This window comes from Oryzias latipes, chromosome 21, assembly GCF_002234675.1.
Source record: "Oryzias latipes chromosome 21, ASM223467v1".
NCBI classification, from domain to species: Eukaryota; Metazoa; Chordata; class Actinopteri; order Beloniformes; family Adrianichthyidae; genus Oryzias; species Oryzias latipes.
In genome coordinates this window covers 25,149,723-25,172,005 of record NC_019879.2, presented here as the reverse complement: position 1 = coordinate 25,172,005, position 22,283 = coordinate 25,149,723, and the positions used below count along the sequence as shown (strand labels likewise).

The 22,283-nt window shown below is 37.1% G+C and overlaps 3 long non-coding RNA genes across 3 annotated transcripts; 1 reads left to right on the top strand and 2 right to left on the bottom strand.

Annotated features, from left to right (window-relative positions):
- Positions 1 to 5,456: 5,456 nt before the first annotated feature.
- Positions 5,457 to 6,268, bottom strand: LOC111946785. The gene is made up of 2 exons (XR_002872539.1): positions 6,025 to 6,268; positions 5,457 to 5,938 (listed from the first exon to the last, which is right to left on the bottom strand). It is a non-coding gene; the product is annotated as an uncharacterized LOC111946785 (long non-coding RNA).
- Positions 6,269 to 9,570: 3,302 nt separating this feature from the next.
- On the bottom strand, positions 9,571 to 10,123 carry LOC105356852. Its single transcript, XR_910920.3, has 2 exons — positions 9,819 to 10,123; positions 9,571 to 9,636 (listed from the first exon to the last, which is right to left on the bottom strand). It is a non-coding gene; the product is annotated as an uncharacterized LOC105356852 (long non-coding RNA).
- Positions 10,124 to 12,116: 1,993 nt separating this feature from the next.
- On the top strand, positions 12,117 to 15,331 carry LOC105356851. Its single transcript, XR_002292872.2, has 4 exons — positions 12,117 to 13,015; positions 13,105 to 13,619; positions 14,414 to 14,450; positions 14,671 to 15,331. It is a non-coding gene; the product is annotated as an uncharacterized LOC105356851 (long non-coding RNA).
- Positions 15,332 to 22,283: the final 6,952 nt, after the last annotated feature.

The window sequence follows — 22,283 nt, the reverse complement described above, 5'->3', positions numbered from 1 at the left end:
TGTGTCCCTGAAGCTAAAGCTAAAACAAACAGGTACAAAGTTTGAGTTCAGATAAGCAGAGGATGAAAATGAAAATCTGAACGGGACTTCGAGCGTCAGCTCTTCTACCAAATTTTCTGAAAAGACAGAAAAAAAGTACAATAAACCGTCTTCCTGGTTCTGAAGAGCTGAAACTTTAAAACATGAACAGTTAAGCAACAAATGCAAAAAAACAGACTTTTTTTTTCCAAGAGCAACAGATGAATATGATCAACTGTAGTACCTTTGCTCCTCCCTTTTAGTTCCCAGTTAGAGTATGCAAACCCAGCAGACGGTAGAAAGTCCTGCAGGGCAAAGCTGCACATGATCCCTCTAAACTTGTTTTTATACAGCCTGTCCAACTTTTAAGATCTGAGAAAAGCTAAATTCCTGACACAATGTATGTGTGGGGGGAAAAACAAAAAACAGGCATAAACTCATCCAGAACATCCTCTGTATGCCATGTTACTGATGATTTTATTATTCTACAATAGATGAGAATATCTTCTTCAGGATTCAGGATATCTTTATTGTCATTTTACCACAGGGATACATTTGTTTCTCTGGTCCCGGGCCAGCCGTTTATGGTGTGATTACGAGCTGGTCAATGTGATAAAGAGACGTCTCAGTGTTATATTACACTTCCTATGGGGCATTGCATAGTCCTGTGATTATTGGACAGAAATTTAGCACAGAATAAGTTGTGTGTGGGGGAGTTACCATGATCTTACAGAGGTCAGCAGTCTGGCTTCTCTGACTTTATCTCCAAAACCTCTAATATGTGCCGTCCCACCAAGGTCTGTGGTGCCCGTCGCGGCGATAACCCCTGAACCCGTTGGTGGACACAGGAAGTAAGAGATGCCGTCAAGCTAAGGAAAGAGTCATTGATGATGAAGCAAACGGCTGTTGTAACCCTTGTGCTATTCTAGGCACTTTAACATTGGGAGTTGGGTCATCTAGACCCACTAGACCAGGGATGTCCAAAGTTTTTTTGGTGAGGGCCAAATACGTAAAATGAGCAAAGGGCCGCACACAAGAGTTGACATATTGACACATGATTACTGTGTATATTTAACTCACCTATAATGTGAAGAACATTGCTCTCAGTGGGAGCAGTGATGCTGATCTGTGCCACATAAAACAAGCGCACGTCAAAATGAAACATTCACTCAGACAATGAAACCTCATTCCAACCAGGCAGTTCAGAACGGATTTATTGAGCACTTGAAGCCAGCAGATCTTTACATACGTAGCCGTTAGTGTGGTTGACTGGCAGAGTGCACGATTTTGTAGATTATAAAGAGTCGACTGTTTTCTCAGAAAAGTATACCCAAAAGAAGGGCTTATGGGTGACCAACGAGGACAATTTTAACATGAAACGCACACCATTTAAAAAGTTTCATTTTACAAAACACTGTGTGACAAAATATGCAGCTTAGAAAAAAAACAAATTCCAAAAACAAAACAACAAGTTCTTTTTTACATAAAGGAAATACTTTTTCATTGTTCAGAATGTTACTTATTAAAATGCTCCGTCCTCCGAACACACAATATATCGACCCAGGGGCGGTCCTACACTAACTTACTCCCTGGGCGAGTAACCCCCCCAGCCCCCCCCCGCCGCACACATACAAAATTTGACAACATCCTGTTTTGTTCCCTATCTTCTATTTAGCCTTCCCACGTGGTTCCACATGGGAGGAGAGCACCGCCATCTTGGTGAGGTCAAGTTAATACTGCGGTGTATGCATGTGAACACATTTTTTGCATAATACCAGTTCGTTGTGCGGGTTTCAACTGCCAAAATCAGAGAACTGAGTCCATGAAGGAGGAAGGTATATCATTTCACAGGTAAGTACTGGAATTTTTATCAATTAATGCTGCAGGGGCTTCATTAATCATACACATGTTGACATTCATGATGCTGCAGGGCTGTTATCAACATGCTGCATGATGTAGGGATAATTTGCTCTCGACATAAATTTACATTTCATTTTGCTAAACCTGTATACAGCATACTAGGCTATTATAGTAATATAGATTTATACATTTCTGACTCAGTGACTGAACTTTTCTTGCAGGTTTCCAATGGATTCAGACTTAAGAAAAAAGTGGATCTGAGCTATCAAAAGAGCTAACCCAGATGGATCACTGTGGAACCAACTAGCAACACAGTCTGGCTATGTTCAAAACATTTGTGGAAACACATTTAGATAAGAGGCCAGACTTTTTGCTTAAAACCCAACACCATACCATCCTTGTTACACAAATTGATCATTCACATGAATCAGTATAAATCTATTGTTTTTTTTTTGTTGTTGTTATTGTTGTTCTTTTAGGGTAAATCTATTGTTGACTTTTGGACTTCTTTTGAATATTTATTATTATTATTAATAGACTTATTATTTATTGATTGTTATTATTTATTGTTTGTATTGACTTACTATTGATTTATTATTATTATTATTATTATTATTATTGACTTATTGTTGGGTTTTCTAAATAATTCAAATTACATGTCAAAAAGGTTTAAAACTTCTAAATGTTTAGAAATTATTTTACAAATTCTTTGTAATAATTTTTTTATTTGTAAGAAGTCCTGCAACAATGCATTTTCATTAAATTTTGAGCTTTTAAGGCTGACTGTTTCTCTTCTTTAACAACAACAAATGATGTATCTATATATATATTATATATATAAATATAATATATTTACATATATGTATAAATATATATAAATGTAAAAATATATATAGTATATAAAAGCTACTTAGACACCACTAAAAGCAATAGAAATCATTGTCATGTGGGCGTCGTTGACCTCACCAAGATGGCGTCGCGCTCCGCCACCGTTGGCCAGGCTTCTCAAGCAGGCGTGTCTCCTCTAGTGATAAAACTCATTGGTTTATTCTGCCTAATTCCTTTACATGTGCCTGTTTTACATTGTTTCACTCTGGGTTGTTTCACTCTGGGTTATTTCACTCTGGGTTATTTCATCCTTTTTTTTCTGCACCATAAGTGTGAAGAGGGAATAGGATAAAGACATATTTAAGAGTCTGATGTTTCAAACTAAGAGTGCAAAGTGTCGACAGCTGCAGGCATGTCAAAATAAACACATTCATGCACATTCTGTGTAAAGCAACGGGCACGGAAAATGCCGCCACCGCCCACTTCGCCGCCACCGCCCACTTCGCCCATATCAAAAACCAATTAGTTATATCACTAGAGGAGACATCACGTGGTTCCTCATGGGAGGAGAGCACCGTCATCTTGGTGAGGTCAAGTTACTACTGCAGTGAATGCATGTGAACACATTTTTTGCATAATGCCAGTTCATTGTTTGGGTTTCAACTGCCAAAATCAGAAAAATGAGTCCATGATGGAGGAAGGTATATCATTTCACAGGTAAGTATTTTTTTTTCTTTTAATGCTGCAGGGGCTTCATTAATAGAACATATGTTGACATGCATGATGCTGCAGGGCTGTTATCAACATGCTGCATGATGTACATTTATTTTGCTGTCAATATAAATGTACATTTTATTTTGCTAAACCTGTATACAGCATACTAAGCTATTTATACAGATTTATACATTTCTGACTCAGTGACTGATTTAGGTTTCCAATGGACTCAGACTTCAGGAAAAAGTGGATCTTGTCTATCAAAAGAGTTAACCCAGATGGATCACTGTGGTACCAACTAGCAACACAGTCTGGCTGTTCAAAACATTTGTGGAAACAGATTTTGATAAGAGGCCAGATTGTTTTTTTAGGGTAAATTTATTGTTCACTTTTGGATTTCTTTTGATTATTATTATTATTATTATTATTATTATTATTATTATTATTATTATTATTATTATTATTATTTTTATTATTATTATTACTAATACTATTATTATTATTATTATTGTTAATAATAATAATAATAATATAATTATTTTTATTATTATTTATTGGCTTATTATTTATTTATTATTTATTGTTTGTATTAACTTACTATTGATTTATTAATAGTATTATTATTATTATTGACTTATTGTTGGGTTTTTCTAAATAATTTAAATTGCACGTCAAAGAGGTTTAAAACTTCTAAATGTTTAAAAATTAATTTTAAAAATTCTTTCTTATAATTTTTCTATTTTTAAGAAGTCCTGCAACAATGCATTTTCATTCAAGTTTGAGCTTTTAAGACTGTTTCTCTTCTTTAACAACAACAAATGATGTATCTATATATACATTATATACATAAAAAATATAATATATTTATATATATGTATAAATATATTTAAATCTAAAAATATATACAGTTTATAAATCTACTTAGACACCACTAAAAGCAATGGAAATCAATGTCATGTGGGCGTCGTCGACCTCACCAAGATGGCGTCGCGCTCCGCCACCGTCGGCCAGGCTTCTAAAGCGGGCGTGTTTCCTCTAGTGATAAAACTCATTGTCAAAAACCGCCACTGTATCGACCCCCCACACCTCCGCTCCGTGCTCACACACTGATCTCCACCTGCACGCGTTCCTCCCCCTCTCTCTCTCGTGGCACGCGCCCCGCGCAACACACCTTTCTGTGACCGACCTCATCTAGTGTTGAAACTGAGAAGTGCAACAGCGCCATGTGCGGACCATATTCAATTATATTTTCATAATTTGCTGCGGGCCAATAAAAACAGACCGGGCCGTAGTTTGGACACCCCTGCACTAGACAGTACTCTGAACCTTTTCTCTTCAATGATTTTTGATCTTCACTGGTGTCCATGGATTACATGAAATCTTTCCACCTTTATTCACCTTTGTGATGGTAGGTAGAACACGTCAAAATAAGGGTGGGGTCATCTAAGATAGCACAAGGGTTAAAGAAGCCAGCGTAATGATACAGAACATTTAAGCTATGTGACCGGAGCGTCTTATTTAGGCGTGCAGTTATCACATTTTAATGCACACCCAGCAGCCAATCAGAATCGAGTATTCACCCGAACCATGGTATAAGTAAGGGTTAATGGCCGACGAAGTGTGCGGTTACTACTTCTTAACGCACGCCGTGGAAGCCTGACAACCGTCAGGCAACCGCGTCGGACGGTTGCTTCCGCGAAGTGCGTTAAAAAGTAGTAACCGCACACTTCGAAGGACATTAACCCGCTTATACCATGATCATTTACAAAAAAAAAATTTCTTCAATCAGTCTTAGTACTTTATTCTTGTTTTTTGTTCAGTTTAGATCACTTTTTCACAAAAAGCGGACTATTCTTTATGTGTTGCTGCGCGTTGTCATGACTACAAGTTCAGGTGCGGAGCCTGCACTGTAGTGGAAAAATGTAGGATCATATGGTGATCGTCATGATAAAATAATCAAAGCGTCATTGTGCACCTTACCGCTAGTTATTGTCCAGATGATGAAGCAAAGCGTGTTAAAGAAACAAATACACAAGTAGCTTCCAAGATTTTATTATAAGAAATCTCTAACAATAAAGCTGAACATTAGCTGTCAACAACAACAACAAAAACGGTTTTATTAATTAATAAGTTATTTTACATCGAGCCTGTTAACTTTGAACCGAACAAAAAAGTCGGCTTTAGGAAGACAGAATTATTTATTTAAAATTAAATTCAACATGGCCATTAATCGTAAAATTTGACAGAGATACTGGCATGTCCATCATATTGCTGTTCGAAGGACCGATATTTAGTTTTTGTGGACCCTGACCACTGCTTGTGGCGACGTTGCGGGACGACAAAATGTTGCTCCATTCTCTCCTCTCCTGGAGTGACGGAGCCCAGTAAGCCTGCAGGCTGCTTTCACAGCGGTGCCCGGCACAGACATGATCTGGCGTGATTCCAGACCGGCGTCTGAGAGTCGACTCACAGCCGTGCTCCGCAGGCTGTGGTTTGTGTAAATCTGCGACAGACCCACCTTAAAAAAAACAATCATAAACATGCAGGCAATTTACAAAAGAGGAAGAGAGGTTTGACAAAACAGCGCTATGTAGATGCACAGACCTCTTCACTAATTTTTTTTAGCATTGCTCCCAGGTAGTTGACACCCATCGGTTCCCTGGAGTACCAAACCTCAGCTGCTGCTCAGATGCAGATAAAAAGATTTTGCATCTGGGGGAAATTTAGAGATGTATTTCTTGAAACTTTGTATTGGGCACAGAGGATCCCCGGGTCTTGCAAACATAAAACCTCCTAGGTTTTGCTTGTGTGGGTCGTTTGGAGTTTTGTGGTTTTTAGTGTCCGGATTATGTGATAGGCTGAGGTATTCCGCGCCTGCCTCGTCTCTGTAGCGCAGATGAGCATCTGATTTTCTCCAGGTCCGACTCAGGAATACGAGGATGGTGGGAGCTGGTGTCTTTCCCACTCTTTCTGTAGCGCTTCATTATTGCCTTAAAAAGCGCATTGCTGCTCTTGAACACGGTGTCGCTGATGATGTTGACGTCTCTTAGGTGGCGATTGATTTCGGCTCTCAAGCTCCTCAGACTGGCAACACTGTACTCTCCTCCTTCCTTAGTGGACTGAACAGACGCATAAAAAAGCCGCAGACTCTCATTGAGAGTGGTGGCAGTGTAGTTTTCAAAGTTAATATCCATGTTTTTTTGAGCCAGGAATTCTCGAAATATATTAACTGCCCATTTCGTGATTTTCTTTGTGTTTACGTCATCCTTGTCATCTTCCAAAAAGTTCAATTCTTCCGGTGACACTTCCTTGTGTCTCCTCTCCCTCTTTAGATGTTCTTGTCTCTCTTTCTCTGTGGCTGCATCCCAGTCATCAAAATTATCAAATTCACCGAACAAGTTAAAAGAAACAACGAAATCACTCATGTCTTTTGCTGTGTTGTTGTAAACTGTGAAATAACGTCTTTTAACGTATGTTTTAAGTTTATTCTAGCGCAGTGATATGTGACCGGAACTTCTTTTTTCACCGTGCGGTTATCAGGTTTTAACGCATACCCAGCAGCCAATCAGAATCGAGTATTTACCCGGACTTGGTATAACAGAAAGTAACGACTGAACGTGATTCAAGCTTCTGATAATTGTCAAAGCCTGGCATCTTTGCTTACTACTAACAAAGTTATTTTTTGCTTTTTACATTATGTAATTTGTCTGAAATTGATTTAAGCTTTAGTCTCACCAAAAGCGATTCGTGTGGCAAATTCGCTGCTCGCCACCGGTCCAAAAATGTGTTCATAGCTTGACTCCCCAGACACGTGTGGGAGGAGCTTCCACCTAATGGTTTTAGCCTGATCGCTATGTTTACAATGGATGAAAGACACCAGTGATGTTTAGAGATCAGATTGATTTATTGTGAAGAGCTCTATAAAAGCTTCGGTAAACACATCTCCATGTCTGGGTTCATAAGATCATTCAGTCTCTCCCGGTGCAGTGAGGTTCACTGAGGTTGATGGCCGCTGTGTTTCTGTCTCTCTGTGGCCCAATTTGAAGGCTTACTGGCCACATAAACCTGAGAGGGAAAATAACAAGAATAGAATTAGGATTTTTTTTAATTGTCTCAATGAAAATAGAAAAAATAACAAGTTCAGGAGACCCAAACAGGCTGCTCTCCCATGCCCTTTCACATTCCAAATGAAGACAAGATTATAGTAAAAATACACAATTTATTAAAACTTAACAAGTTCCACAAAAGAGAGAAGTTTAGAATATAGTCGGACAGTTGGACTGCTGTCCAACACAGTCTATTTTCACACAGATCCACACAGAGGTGCACATAAGTATGAACAATAGCTCGCACACACTTATACTGTTTTAGCCAGGGGAGGGGTGAAATTTACATACCTGAAGGGGAAAAAAGAAGTTTTAGAATCTGCAGTAAAATGCAAGTAATTTAATTTATACATTTATCAAGTCTTTTTATCCATAATTTAACAATAGTAAGAAAAACGAAATATTGATCAATTCATTGTTTGATCATGACTGTTTCAGTTTAAATGGGGCAATTGTAATAAACAAGACTTGTGAGAAGCACACTGTTTAAATGGTGAAATGTCTCCATCTAGTGGTCATATTTAAACATTCCATGCAGGGAATCCAACTTGTAAAAGTCATTGATAATGTAAAACGGCATTTTAAAATATTTGAAATAAAAATATTTACACAGGTTTTCCATGAATTGTCGTATCTTTTTACCACTGAGATTTTATGCTCTAATCAATGAAACATCAGGTCTTTAAAGAATTTTTGGGTAATTTAGACTTTTTGTCTCTGCTGTCAGGATGCAGAACAGGAAGGCATGTTTTGAATCATAAAACCAGTTATTCACAGTCCCTGCAGGTAGTTTACGTGTAACCTTTAAAATAATTGTCTTGTAAAAGTCAAAATCAATGTGAAACCAAAGTATTCCAATCAAACTCAGAAAAAAAAAAAAACTACACACACATCTCAAATTGTACCAGATAGCTGAAGACAATAATCTCGCTGCACAGTTACCTTCATACACAGCACCCTAAACAATACAAACAGAAAAAGAAAACTAAGTAGAAAAACCTGTTTTTAATTGCTCTGTGAAGTTGCTACACACTGATCCCTGCAGCCAGAATGGAACATTGATTGTAGAAAATACAACAAAATCCTACAGATATGTCAAGAAACAGAAAAAATGATTCACACAGGAAAGACAACAGCATAGGCTTCTTATCTCTCTCTGCCCCAACAAACAATCCCCAGCTTCTTTTTTTCTGGGATCTACCAAATCCCTTTATTAAAAGGTGATTCAGCACTTTCCCAAGTGAACTAACGGGCTAAACAGAGCTAAAAATAACTAAATATTAATCTCAACATAAATATAGAATAAGCATGGCCTTAAATAAAGCACAAAACCACATATAACAAAAAAATCAAAATAGTGTATGATTCTGCTTCTTTGACCCCTCTGCTGATGGTTTAGTCCACAGGAAGGTCAAAAGTCAATAAGCTGGTTGTCCTCTGTTCTCAAGGTAACTTTATGTAGGTCAGGCTTGAACAAACCCATTCTAACATCTGCATAGACGCGCCATTGCATTTAGTGGTGCTGTACTGAGATAATATAAAGATTCTAACAATACAAGGATTTACAATCATTTGGATGAAGGACAGATGTGCACATTTTGTGTTTTTTCTCCACAGGTTCAAGATGAAAATCCTGTTTTTGGTGATTTCCACATTTTTATGTGGCATTTTTCAGATGATGGAGGAAATTATTAAAGAAAGATTCTGGATATTTCTTTATTCCAATCATTGACAATCAGGAGATGAAAAACTGCCTTCGGAAAAAGCTTGTTTCTGTGACGTAGGACCTTTAACGTTGGGCCAACAGCTCCCTGCTCTGCTCCATTCTGATGCTCCACCTGCAGACAAATAGATCCATGAAAGTTTCTTTTTTCCTCATTTGAGCTGGAATCTGAATCAAAACGGGACAGCTCCAACATTACTCAGCATTTTTGTTGCACCGCTAATGTTAAGTTGGGGTTGTAATAGGCTAGAAACTAGCAGGAGAGCATGTTGTAGCATTCCAGCCGGACTTGATTCAGACGATGGACTCAATGATAGTAACTGATGGACTATGATGGGGTATTCCAACCCATTTATTTACTCCACAGTCATAGTCACACCGTAAGAGCTGAAGAAAAGCATAAAAACAAACTTACAATAATTCCTTTTTGATATACAATCATTCTTTACCTCAGCTAGTAGCGTTAGATTGTTGGATAACTTCAAACAGAAACATATTTTGTTATTTTACATGAAACAAATTGAAAATAATCACAAAATGTATACAGTAAACATAACCAAAAATCATACCTGTTCGCCTTCCAGCTAGATGCCAAAAACAAATTACAGCTTTACACAGTTATCCGTCCGTCTTTTTTGTCTGTTTCCTTTGTTGCCGTAGCATCAGCTGTTAACCGTTTTTTTTGTTTCTGTTGAACTGACACGCTTCACAGAAAAAGCGGAAGTGGAACCTTCACAGTAAAAGTCTTCAAAACAAAATACACTTCACAAACATTTACACTGTTTTTTATCATTTGCTTTTACATCTTCAACATATTTCTTTTGAAATTAAAGGCATCTTCAATAAAAGGAAATGTTCAACAATAATAAGAAAACAATGAAAATGGGTCTTTTACACATGTAAACAAACGGATGATGGGAAATGAGGGTGGGAGCACTTCCTTCCACTCTTCTGATCTCTGACAACCTTCATGTTCAGCCTGATCTGAACAGTTCTGCTCCTCCGTCTGCAACAGAATAACAGCAGAGGATACAGAAGAGGATGAGATGTATCACTGGAAGAAGAACTAAGTGGATGAAGACGGTGAATTTTTTCTAACAGGCTGGACAGTGCTGTCTGTCCTGCTCGTGCCATCTGGTTTCTACCATCAGCAGCTTCCTCTGCTCAGTCTGGTCTGCAGCCTCCATTCATTCAGAGATGGAAGCATGTGCAGCAGGTTCCAAAAGTGTGATGGACAAATAAAAGGACTGATGACTGAGGAAATGAAGGAACAAAGTTTCAACTTTGAGTTTGAACACCAAACAGCAGAAATGGAGTCCTGGACTTTAGAAACTATTTCATTTGGTTAAATGTGATATTTATGTGATATAAAGATGAAGAGATTCAATCAGATAAAATAAATCTTTCAACATTAAAACTTCAGAATTTTTTTTTAAGCTGTGGTTTATTGAATCACAAATGCGCCATCTCGTGGCAAAACTGAGAAGTACAACACAGCATAAGAACTTCCTATTGGAGCCCGAACTCATTAATATTGAATTATATATCTGTCATAAATTGAAAGAGCGTAAAGACAACTAAGCGGGCTAATTTAGGAACTGAGTGAGTGGCCCTTACAACCACGCTGGCCCAATCCTAACTAAACAGTGATCTTGCGCGGTCAATTCCTTTTTTGCGCACAAATCCGGATCTACGCTCAGTGTTAAGGGGGCGTTTTTGTCACCTAACCCTAACACCCCCCCCCCCCCCACGCACACACACCTGTTAGAGGCATTAGAAAAAAAACGGCGGATGTAACGTGGATTAAAACATTAACGAACGACCCGAAACCAATGAAAGAAAGTGCAGCAGGTTTTTTTGTGCTGTAAATTTTTCTCATGTGAAATTCACTGCATTTGTTACCGTTTTAATGCTTTTAATACGCGTTACAGCTGCCGTTCCTTTTCTATTAAAGCCCCGAAATGAACGTCCCGCCCGCTGCTTGACGTGCAAATCTTAGCCAATCAGATCAACCAGAAAGGTTCCTGCCCCCAAGTGACAAAAACGCCCCCTTGACACTGAGCGTAAATCCAGGTGACCGCACAGTAAATCTAGGTGAGCGCGCAAAAGAGAATTGACCGAGCAAGATCAATGCTCAGTTAAGATTTCAGCCGGTCAGTTGTAAAATACGGGGTCGCTTGGTTAGAATTGTGCCAACACGGTTTTAAGGTTCACTCACTCAGTTTCTAAATACGCCCGCTCAGTTGTCTTTACGCCCTTTCAATTTTTCATCATTACATGGGAGTAAAATATATATGAATGACTTACTGTAATTTTTGGCAGTGATACGGAAAATGTTGATCTTTATTCTGCTAATTTAACTATTAAAGTGGAGATTAAAAAAAAAGATTACGCTGTCACACACAAGAACCTGAATGTCAATAGATGTAAAGATTTCATGAAAGAAAAAAGAAAGTGTTTTTTAAGTTCATCCTTTGTGGTTAAATTTTGTAAAATGTATGTGTTTGACTGTCATCAGTGACAAACAAAAAACTGCCTTTTTAAAATCTATTGTTTTGTTATGAAACTGCTTTGCTCCTGAAATCCACAAGATGGCAGTAAACTGACTTTAAACTACAGAGAATAAATTTCTCAGAAGAGGATCTGAAGAGTCAGAAAATCTGCTGTTTCATATCAAGGCTTCTTACAATGGAAGTTTTTTTTAGTCATAATTCAAAGTAATGTGCAATTCTAAATTGACAGTTCAATTTGCAATTTGATCATGCAATTCTGACTTCACACAAACAGTTTGAACTGCTACTTTTTTTCACGCAATTCTATCATTTGAAAATAATAGTGTTTTCTTAATTAAAATAAATTGTGAATAATGGTTTAAAATGTTAAATAATTACATTTTGTCCACCAATAATGCTGAAGTAAAAGTAAAGACTTTTTATTGGACCAACAGGACTCCACGGTGACATCAGTGTGAATTTTTCTGAGCATCTTTATGGTTTCATGCAGAGAAAGAGAATCACAGATTCAATATTTGTTTTAAGGATGTTTCTGGAGAAGAGCAGAGAAGATCAAAGGGAGCTGCTTTGTGTTTTTGCACATCTAGAGAAAGTCTATGACAAAGACAAGAGTTTGGCTGTTTTTAACAACTGCATTTCTTTTACCACAATTAACCAACACAAATGCGTCACAACCACAAACCTTCTGCATCAAAACGTTGCCACATGTTTGCTCCACAGAATGCTGCTGGTTTCTCTTTAGCTAACATTGAGCTGCTGCATCGCACGAGAAACTTAGGTCTCAAAAGATACAACACTTAAATAGAAATGATAGTTTTAGAACAACAATCTGTATTAATGTACATTATTTTAATCTACAACAGTTCTCATGTTTGTTAGCATTAGTTTGTCAGGAACTAATGCTAAGATCTGTGTCTTACTTTAACAAAAGTTGTTTAAACTGTTGCGGCTGCACCACTAAAACTTCTGCATCTTCCAAGATCTTTCTATGAAGACACAGAAAACCAAAATCTGTACAGATAAAAATGAACATGACTTTAAACTGTTACATCAAAGTTTTAAAATGTACTTTAACACCTAGCAAAGCAGCATCTAACCACTTCCTTTTTCTCAGTCCCTCCTCCAAACATGTATCAGAAACCAAAGCTTGCTGTTCCAGTTTGTCTTCTGTTCTCTGATGGTCATCATGTTCTGGAGGAACACAGCAGTTCTGCTCCTGATCCAGATGTTTCAGGCTCAGCGTGTCTTTGCAGGTACGAAAAACACTTTCTGGAAATGATGCAGGATTTCATTGATGTTGATGATACAACGTTTATAACTTGTTACATGTTTCAACCCTCAGCTGCACCGTTACCTGAACACAGAAGCATGAAGGTTTCCAGAGGAGATTCAGTGACTTTAACTTGTAATGTGTCACTGGAAAACACAGCAGAAATCAAATGGACCAAAGACAATTTATCATTTCATCATTCCATCACTCTCAATGCCACTGTTTCAAATTTCTCTTCTTGTAAGATCAGAATAGAGACAGACCTTCCTACAAAGTTAATGATACTGAACGTTCAAGATAAAGATCAGGGACTTTATAGTTGTAGTCTAACTGACAGTAAAGGATTTAAAGAAATTACATGGAATCTAACTGTGTTTGAAGAAGTTAAAGGTATGTATGTTAAGACAGGAAAAGGTTTACGTAAAGGAATTTACCTGAAGGCAACTTAAAACCATCAATATTACTTTTTTATTTATATTCATTTCAGACGCCCATTATTCAGATTTTTGGATTTATTCTTCTGTAACATTATTGATTGGAGCAGGATTTCTTCTGTGTTGCATAATTTTAGTCGTCTGCTTCCACAGGTGAGTTCTTCTGTTTTAGCTTCAGACATTAAATTATATAAAAAAATGGATTTTCACCTTTTTTGTTTTGTTCCATTTCACTGGAAGAATTTATTTTAACGTTTCAAGTCTAAATTAGATTATAAAGAATTATCTAATATGTCAAATATTAAGAAAATAACTTTAATGCATATTGACTCTGAAAAACATTTTACTATGAATTGAACAAAATAAAATGGGAGCACAAGAGAAATTTGTTTTATTTTAAATAATAAAACTACTTTTATTGGTTAATAAAAACTGTTAATACATTTTGCAAAAAAACAAAGCAGATCTTTGATAGAAAAAAAGTGAACTTATTTTGATTTTTATGACACATTAGATTCATACATTAGATCTATATGTTATTTGCCTTCAGTAACTGTTAATATTTCTGGCATGTATAACTGCAAATGTATTTTATCTTACAAATGTGTTTAAAATTTAATATACCAGCATTTAAAATGGATATTGGCCTTTTTTTAATATTTGAAATTATTGTTGTCATTATTTGTTGTGTTTGTGTTGTTTTACATAATAGTCTGAATTTAATGTTAGTTTTAAGTGTTTTTCTTTAAACTTATAAAGACACTTTCTTTTGAGAAACATTTATATGATTTACAGTAATTTTGTTATTAATATTTGTGATTCGAAAAACTTTTTTGGAGAAACTAAACTGTAACACAGTCTTAGTAATTACTGTATGTTAAAAATAGTGCAGTCTAACAGCAAAAATAAGAAAATAAATCAAAATGCTCATTTCTTTATCTCTGCAGAAAATGTGGAAGAAGAGCAGAGTCTCAGTGAGACGAGGTCAGTGAAACTTTAACGTCTGCAACAGATTTCTTTGACTGTGTCTCCTGAAAACACTTGAGGGTTTTGGTTTTCTTTGCAGAGCATCTGTGTGTCTAACCAAATCTGTGTGAAAGTCTGGTCTGACAGTCCTGTCTGCTCTCATTCTCACCTCTAACCTCAGTCCGATGATTCATCTTTCATTTCCTTCATAAAGTTGTTCTTCTCTTGTGTTCTTCAGATCATCCTTCTCTGCAGTTTCCACTCTAAGCCTCTGTGTTGATGCTGAAAACACAATAGAAGAAGATGACAGAAGAGAACATGGAGACGGAGGAAAGGAGTTGGATCACCAAACAGCAGAGAGGGAGTTTTGGACTTTACAAACTGCTTTGTTTGGTTAAAGGATCTATATCATACAAAGTCAACTGTTGTGCTTTTACGTGTTTTATAATGTTCATTTTGTATTACAATGTTTCTCCACACGGAGGGAAAAGCCGTGCCTCAGACATGGAGTCGTCTCACTTCCTGGTTTTGAAATGAATTTACGAAAATAATTCATATTTCTTTAAAAAATGTTCTTTAGTGCACCAAATGGAATATATTATTATATATATGGATTCAGTTTACTCTAAAATGCTTAAGAAAATCATGATATAGGCCCTTTACATGTAATATGTGATATAAAGACACGGTGATCAAGTATATAAGAAGAAAACTTTTAATATCAAAAATTAAATACATTTTTTTAAGGCTGCCCTTTTTCACTCCTGAGCCATCTGCTGACCAAACTAACAAGTACAATAAATCAGAGGGGTGGGTTGCTGTGAGCCAAACCTCATTACATGTATGTTAAAATATATTAAAGGATTACTGTCATTTGGATTACAGTATGACTGTAACACAAAACCCTTCACGCTGCTGCCTGTATGGGTCTCCCTGTGCCTTAAAAACTCTGCCAAACCACCTGGCGACCCCTAACAGGATAATCTGAAAGGTGAACATCATTTATGCATCAAAGTGAACAAATACAGATTATTACACAAGAGCATGAATATCAAAAGATGTAAAGATTTCATAAAAAATGAAAGAAAGCTTCATGTTTTTTACGGTTTTGTCCATGTTGGTTTAACCTTGTATGATTTATTGGTTTAATCATAATGAGAAACAAAATACTGCATTTTAATTCTCTTCTATTTTGATGTCCTTTGTTCTGCTTTAAAACTTTACTCCAGAAATCCATAAGATGGCAGTATTTATTGTTTTTTTTTTGCACAGGAACAAGACCCAGAAGAAAAGTTAAACGTGATAAAAATTCACACAGAACTCAGAAATAAAATGGACTAAATTATTTACACCTTTAAACAAATATTTGATAGAAAATGTAGCTAACAGCTGGATTGACAAATGGATTGATAAGATGGAGAGAAAGATTATTTGTTAATTCTATTAATAAATGTGTGTGTGTGTGTGTGGGTGTGTGTGTGTGTGTGTGTGTGTGTGTGCATGCAGTGTGTGTTGGAAGGCATACATTTATGTGCGTGCGACCCAGTGGCGGTTCTACACTAACTTACTCCCTGGGCGAGTAACCCCACCAGCGCCCCCCCCCCCCCCCCCCCCCGCACACATACAAAATTTGACAACATCCTGTTGTGTTCCCTATCTTCTATTTAGCCATTTTACTCAAAAAATGCATGAATTTTCTAGACTCGTATTACAGGGGGGTCAAACTCAGTCACACAGGGGCCAAAGTTAAAAACACGCTTATGGTTTTGGTCCGAAGAAGATAAACATTTACTGAACACACTAAAGCTAAACTTTTAAACTGAACTTTTTGAACATAAATATGAATAAAAACAGGAACATTAATCCAGAATAACTCAAGTTAAACCTTAAATAACTTGTAATATTTTGTTCTCCATAGAAATATATTCTGTCAAAATTATACAAATATGAACATGCTGCAGGACAAAAAACAAAGAAAGCCTGGAAATATTAATAAGAAATTACATATCAAATAATTCCATTTTTTTTTTTGCTCTTTCATCATTTTTTAGAGAATTTTTTTTTTATAGCTGGACGCCTGCTTCATTTTTAGCAATAATTTCTTAATGTGTGACGTCCTGTGTGTGTCTTTGTGAAACATATCAGAGGGATTAGATCTAAAAAATAAAACTTATTGTGATTAATATGTTTAGGTCTTATAAAACATTAAAGACTAAATCTTAGAACTCATCAGTGGGATTACTCCAAAAATATTTGGCATTTCCCTAAATTTGTGCAACACCAACAGTAGAAATCTTCCAAAAAAACTCAATCTATGAAAAATGGTCTGCGCTCATCCCCCCTCCCCCTCCCCTTCCCTCTGACACACGCGGCTCCGTCTCTATGACGGGAGGCGCAGCTGCGGCCCAGAGTTCATTGTCAGATAGAAAAAGACTCCCAATCACCTGTTAGTGTGATTCAGCCAGCCACCGGCGAGTTGCGCTCCCCTCTCGAGTTTTTTGACTTATGTTCCAAAGACTACCGCAAAGATGTGTGGCCGCAAGCGTCTTGCAGCAGAGGGCGGTGGTCACGTGCGCATCGGGTCTGCTGTGTCGGAGCAAAGAATTGTGGGAAATAACCCCCATTGCCTGCTTTTGTCGAAATTGGGTTGAGCACGGGTGTTTGTTCTGACTATCTTTTCATGAGCCTGTTTTACGTTGTTTCACTCTGAATTATTCTTTTTTTTTTTTTTTTTTTTTTGCACCATAAGTGTGAAGAGGAAATAGGAGGAAGACATTATTAAGAGTCTGATGTGTCAAAGTAAAAGCATTAAGTGTCGGCTGCTGAAGCAATTTCAAATTAAAAGCTTCAAGCTACCTCTTTGAATATGGTATGTAGCACATTACGCATCGGGCACGGCAAATGCCGCCCCCTATGTAGTGCCGCCCTGGGCGACCGCCCACCTCGCCCATATCAAAAACCGCCACTGGTGCGACCCACTGTTCATATTTAGTATGTACACCTCTCTGTGTCGATCTGTGTGAAAACAGACACATGAAATCTACACTGGTCAAACCCGTTTTTGCTTTTTGGTTACTTTCTAAAGACCAAGTTCAAAAATATTTATTTCAGACAGCTGAAAATGTATGTGGAGCAGCAAAGTAAGACAAAAGTATATAAACAACAGAAATCCGAGAGGGAGTTAGAAGAAAAATCTTGTATTCCCATCCCCGCCCCTTATGCCATTTGTATCTACACCCAGTACATCCACTGTCAAAGTTCAGCTCCATTCTCTTACAGCTACACCTGTAATTCTCAGTTCCCAAAATACCAGAATGAAGGACACATTCTCATTTTATAAGCATGCATTTTCCCTTGTGTTTGGGAAACACAGACTATACATGGGACCTGGACTGAGTAACCCCTCCCCCCTCACGTTCCAAACAGGAAGTACCCGCTGGTCCCAGAAAGCCAAATTCCACAGCCGTCTTTATAGAAACAAACGACTGTTTCATTCTCTTTGTCAGAATTACCATTCTTTCTCCTTTACCTTTTTTTCCCCACATCTTCTGGCTAATTCTAATATTTTTTCATGATGTTTTTTCTTTATTAATCAAGTTGTGCCCGCTGGCTCCCACCTCAAACATTTGATTGACATATTCTCTCAGGCCCGCTTTTAAGTGGAAAGGTATGGACTTCCAACAAGTTCACTCCTTATTAGCGATAGTGGTTACCATGGAAATGCTGACTCAGACCACTTACTGCTTACTAACGGCATCTGGTTCCAACATGGCGAAGTCTGTATCGCGAAACAATGAAGACTGAATTGACTTCATTTCGTTGAAACCAGAAGTAAATCCTTTTCTGTGGGTGACGTCACACTGACTATGTCCAGTTCTCTTCTACAGTCAATGGAAACACAGCTATAAAAAACAGATGAAGGTCAACTAACATCAGAGCCTCTCCACAAAGGAACTAAAGTAAACAGCAGTTTTTGTCAGAAAGATTATGCTCAGCAGTAAATCTCTGCTGTTCAACAAAGATTTGCCAAAATTGACGAAACGAAAACAAATATATTCAAATATATATATATATATATTTATATATAATATATATGTACGAATATATATATATATATATATATATATATATATATATATATATATATATATATATATATATATATATATATATATATATATATATATATATATATATATCTGAAGTGGCTGATGTCAAGAAGTCCTACCAATGGCTAGAAAGGGCTGGCCTACAGGACAGCACCAAAGCGCTCATCCTGGCAGCCCAGGAACAAGCCCTGAGCGCCAGAGCAATAGAGGCTCAGATCTACCACACCAGAAATGACCCAAGGTGTAGGCTGTGCAAAGAGGCCCCTGAAACAATCCAGCACATAACTGCAGGGTGTAAGATGCTGGCAGGGAAAGCATACATGGAGCGCCACAATCAAGTCCTGGAATAATATACAGGAACATGTGTGCAGAATATGAACTGGAAACCCCAAGGTCAAAATGGGAAACACCTCTGAAGGTGGTAGAGAATGAGAGGGCAAAGATCCTGTGGGACTTCCAGATCCAGACTGATAGGATGGTAATGGCAAACCAACCAGACATTGTAGTGGTGGATAAAGAACAGAGGAAAGCCGTTGTAGTGGATGTGGCAGTGCCAAGCGATGGGAACATCAGGAAGAAGGAACATGAGAAACTGGAGAAATACCAGGGACTCAGAGAAGAACTGGAGAAAGCCTGGAAAGTGAAGGTAACAGTGGTGCCTGTGGTAATTGGAGCACTCGGGGCAGTAACATCCAAGCTGGAGGAGTGGCTACAACAGATACCTGGAAAGACCTCAGACCTCTCAGTCCAGAAAAGCACAGTGCTAGGAACAGCTAAGATACTGCGCAGGACCCTCAAGCTCCCAGGCCTCTGGTAGAGGACCCGAGTTAGAGGAGAAACCACCCGCGGAGGGTGAGAGGGGCGTTGTTTTTTTTATGCACTGTATTTATACTCATTGAACTTTTTGATTGTCTTGAAACCGTCACATCTTAACAAGGACTTTGGTCATTTTGGTCACAAACACTTGATTGGTTTTGACAGATTTGGCCTAAAATCTTTAGAGAACAGAGGACAAAGGTATTTTTTTGGTTAAAACAACCTGCAATATCAGAATAACAACGTAAGGAAAGAAAAACAACAGACAAAGAGATAATACCCAATAATTCTAAGTCTTCCCACATAGATTCAGAACTGCAAAATCTTCTGATGCGATAATTCACACAGAGCGATCTTCGGTTCCTGTCTTTACACAGATTAGACATAGTTCTCATGCTTTTGTTGGGAAGTTGTTTCTCTTTCATCCGCTTCCTGCAAAAAAGACTTGGAAAAATCACTTTTGCATGCTTGATTATTTTATCCTATAAAGTTAGATGATTAGCAAATATGAGATAACTAATGAACATTGTTCCAACAATTGTCTTTTTGGGAAATAGACTTTTTATGTAACTGTTTAGAAATAGTCAAATCAGCTCTGTCACATGTTATAGCTTCTGTCTATCAAGTTCCTACTGTTGCATTCTGGTTCCCCAGAACATTGTTTCAAGCCATCATTACTGTACAACACAGTTCTAATTGTTTTTGCAATAGACTGCAGGCTTGAATGCACAGGATTGTTTTTAAAGCTCCAAAAATTTGACTTCTTTTCTTGACATTAAAGCTCAGCTTTAAGGACAGAGGGTTGCTTAACAATAGAATTAGCATCTAGTTGATTCTTAGGCTGTTAGATCTGAACTAAGAGACTGATTCTACTCAAATAGAGGCACAAAACAGTGAAGCCAATCTTTTAAATTCAAATCCAACTTTATTTATAAAGTGCTTTTCATGCTACAGATCATCTCAAAGTGCTTCCCAAAAAAATAAAGAGTTAAAATAATAAAACACATACACATCCCACATTTACGATAAAAACAAATTGAATTTGTTGTTAAAATTTTGTGAAATCAAATAAAAACATTTGGAGAAGTAAAAACTATGTAAAACTTTACTAAAAAGATGTGTTTTTTTCTTTAAAACCTCCACTGTGGCTGAAGCCATCACATCCTGAGGCAGGCTGTTCCACAGATCCCATAGTTCTGAAATGAGGCCTCGCCGTGGTTTTTCAGTTCTGACCTTTGGGACCATCAGCAGACCTGCACCTGTGGACCTGGGGGCTCTGGGAGGATCATAAACTAAAAGTAATTCTGATAAAAATGAGGGTCCAATTCCATTAAACTTTTATAAAATAATAAAAGAATCTTGAAATTGATCGATCTTTTACAGACATGGCAGTAGATCACGTTATTTCCAACAAATCTGGTGATTCTTTAAGCAGTAAGCAAATGTGCTAAAAGGTTTCAAGCTTGCATCATGTTAGGAAGAATCTTTAGTGCACGCAGAGTGGATAGGGCTTGTACATTAAAAAATTCTCACAAACGAGTGAACAAATTTTCTTTTATAAAATATCAATAAAAATAGCTTTTTGTTTTACTAAAAGAACATTTTTTTTAAAGTTAGTTTGTTTTAGTTCATCAGCAATAAAAACAAACTGTAAACTGTTCCTCAAAATAGAAAAATATAAATGTATAAGGCACCAGTTTTACAATTTATTCCTGGTTTATGTTTATCAACTATAAAATTAAGTCTACAAATGTTTCAACTAGGGGTGTGTATTTGCAGGGGTCTGGTGATATGATGTTTATCATGATACGATACTTATACTGATACATCCCAACACAGAACCACAGACGACATTTCTCTTTAAAAAAAATCTAATCAATATTTGTATAGCACTTTTCCAACTTGTGCTACTCTGAGTGCTTTACATAAAAACATAATCAAGATTTAAAAATAAGACTTTAAAAACATATTTTTGTCTAAAACCCATAAAATACCCACAATTTAATTTAAAGATTATGACTTAGAAAAAACGTGATCTGAATATCAATGCACATTTAATAAAATGGCAAAATATATTTAAGGATTAAAACATTCAGCTCTGCAACTGTATTTCAAAGCTGCTTTTAAGCAAATTTATGGTGCTTTTGTTTCAGTAATTTAAGATTTTTTTTTCAACACTCAATGTTGTCTAATTTTCAGAACATAATATTTTTCAGCACAGGAAAAAAGTCTACAAATATTAAACATGCCTTAACCAGTAATGTTCTATATGTATGGTTGAGGAAATAAGGTGCTATTTATGTCCAGCATTGCTAAGCAGTACTTTTAAAAGGGTTTTTGGATCTCCGTTGTCACACACATAGACATAAAAACAAATTTCACTTCTGATTGCCAGAGCTTTTCAGAGCATTGCACACGTCACTCGGATCCATCAGGTCTATGTAACAACAACCACAAGGCTCATTAGTTCACACAATGAGTTATAGGCCACTGTTGAGTCGCACCGCTGCAAGTTACATATGCAAAGTGAGACACCACATTGGAAAAGGGCAAGAGGCCGGCTCACTGCTGTGCTACAAATGCAAAAACAGAGTTGGAAAAGCAAAGGTGTGTCATTTGAGAAATAAATTATTGCTGTCAGCTAATAAAGTAAAACTCATAGAAAACATTTTAGAAAGATCTGAGTGAGTTTACTCTCAGAATAGTGAACGTTTAGGCTAATCTTGTAGTGATGATGGCGATGACAACACAAAGGAAGCCCATTTAAAATCAATGGTAGCATTAGACTATTTCCACATTTTCTGGCACTACTTTTTTTGTTTTTTGGAGGATAACGTGTGTTCGGTCTCAGATCAGACGAGACGACCTTCTGAATTTAAGCACATTACTAAACAGAGGAAAGAAAGTAACCAGAATTTTCTAGTTC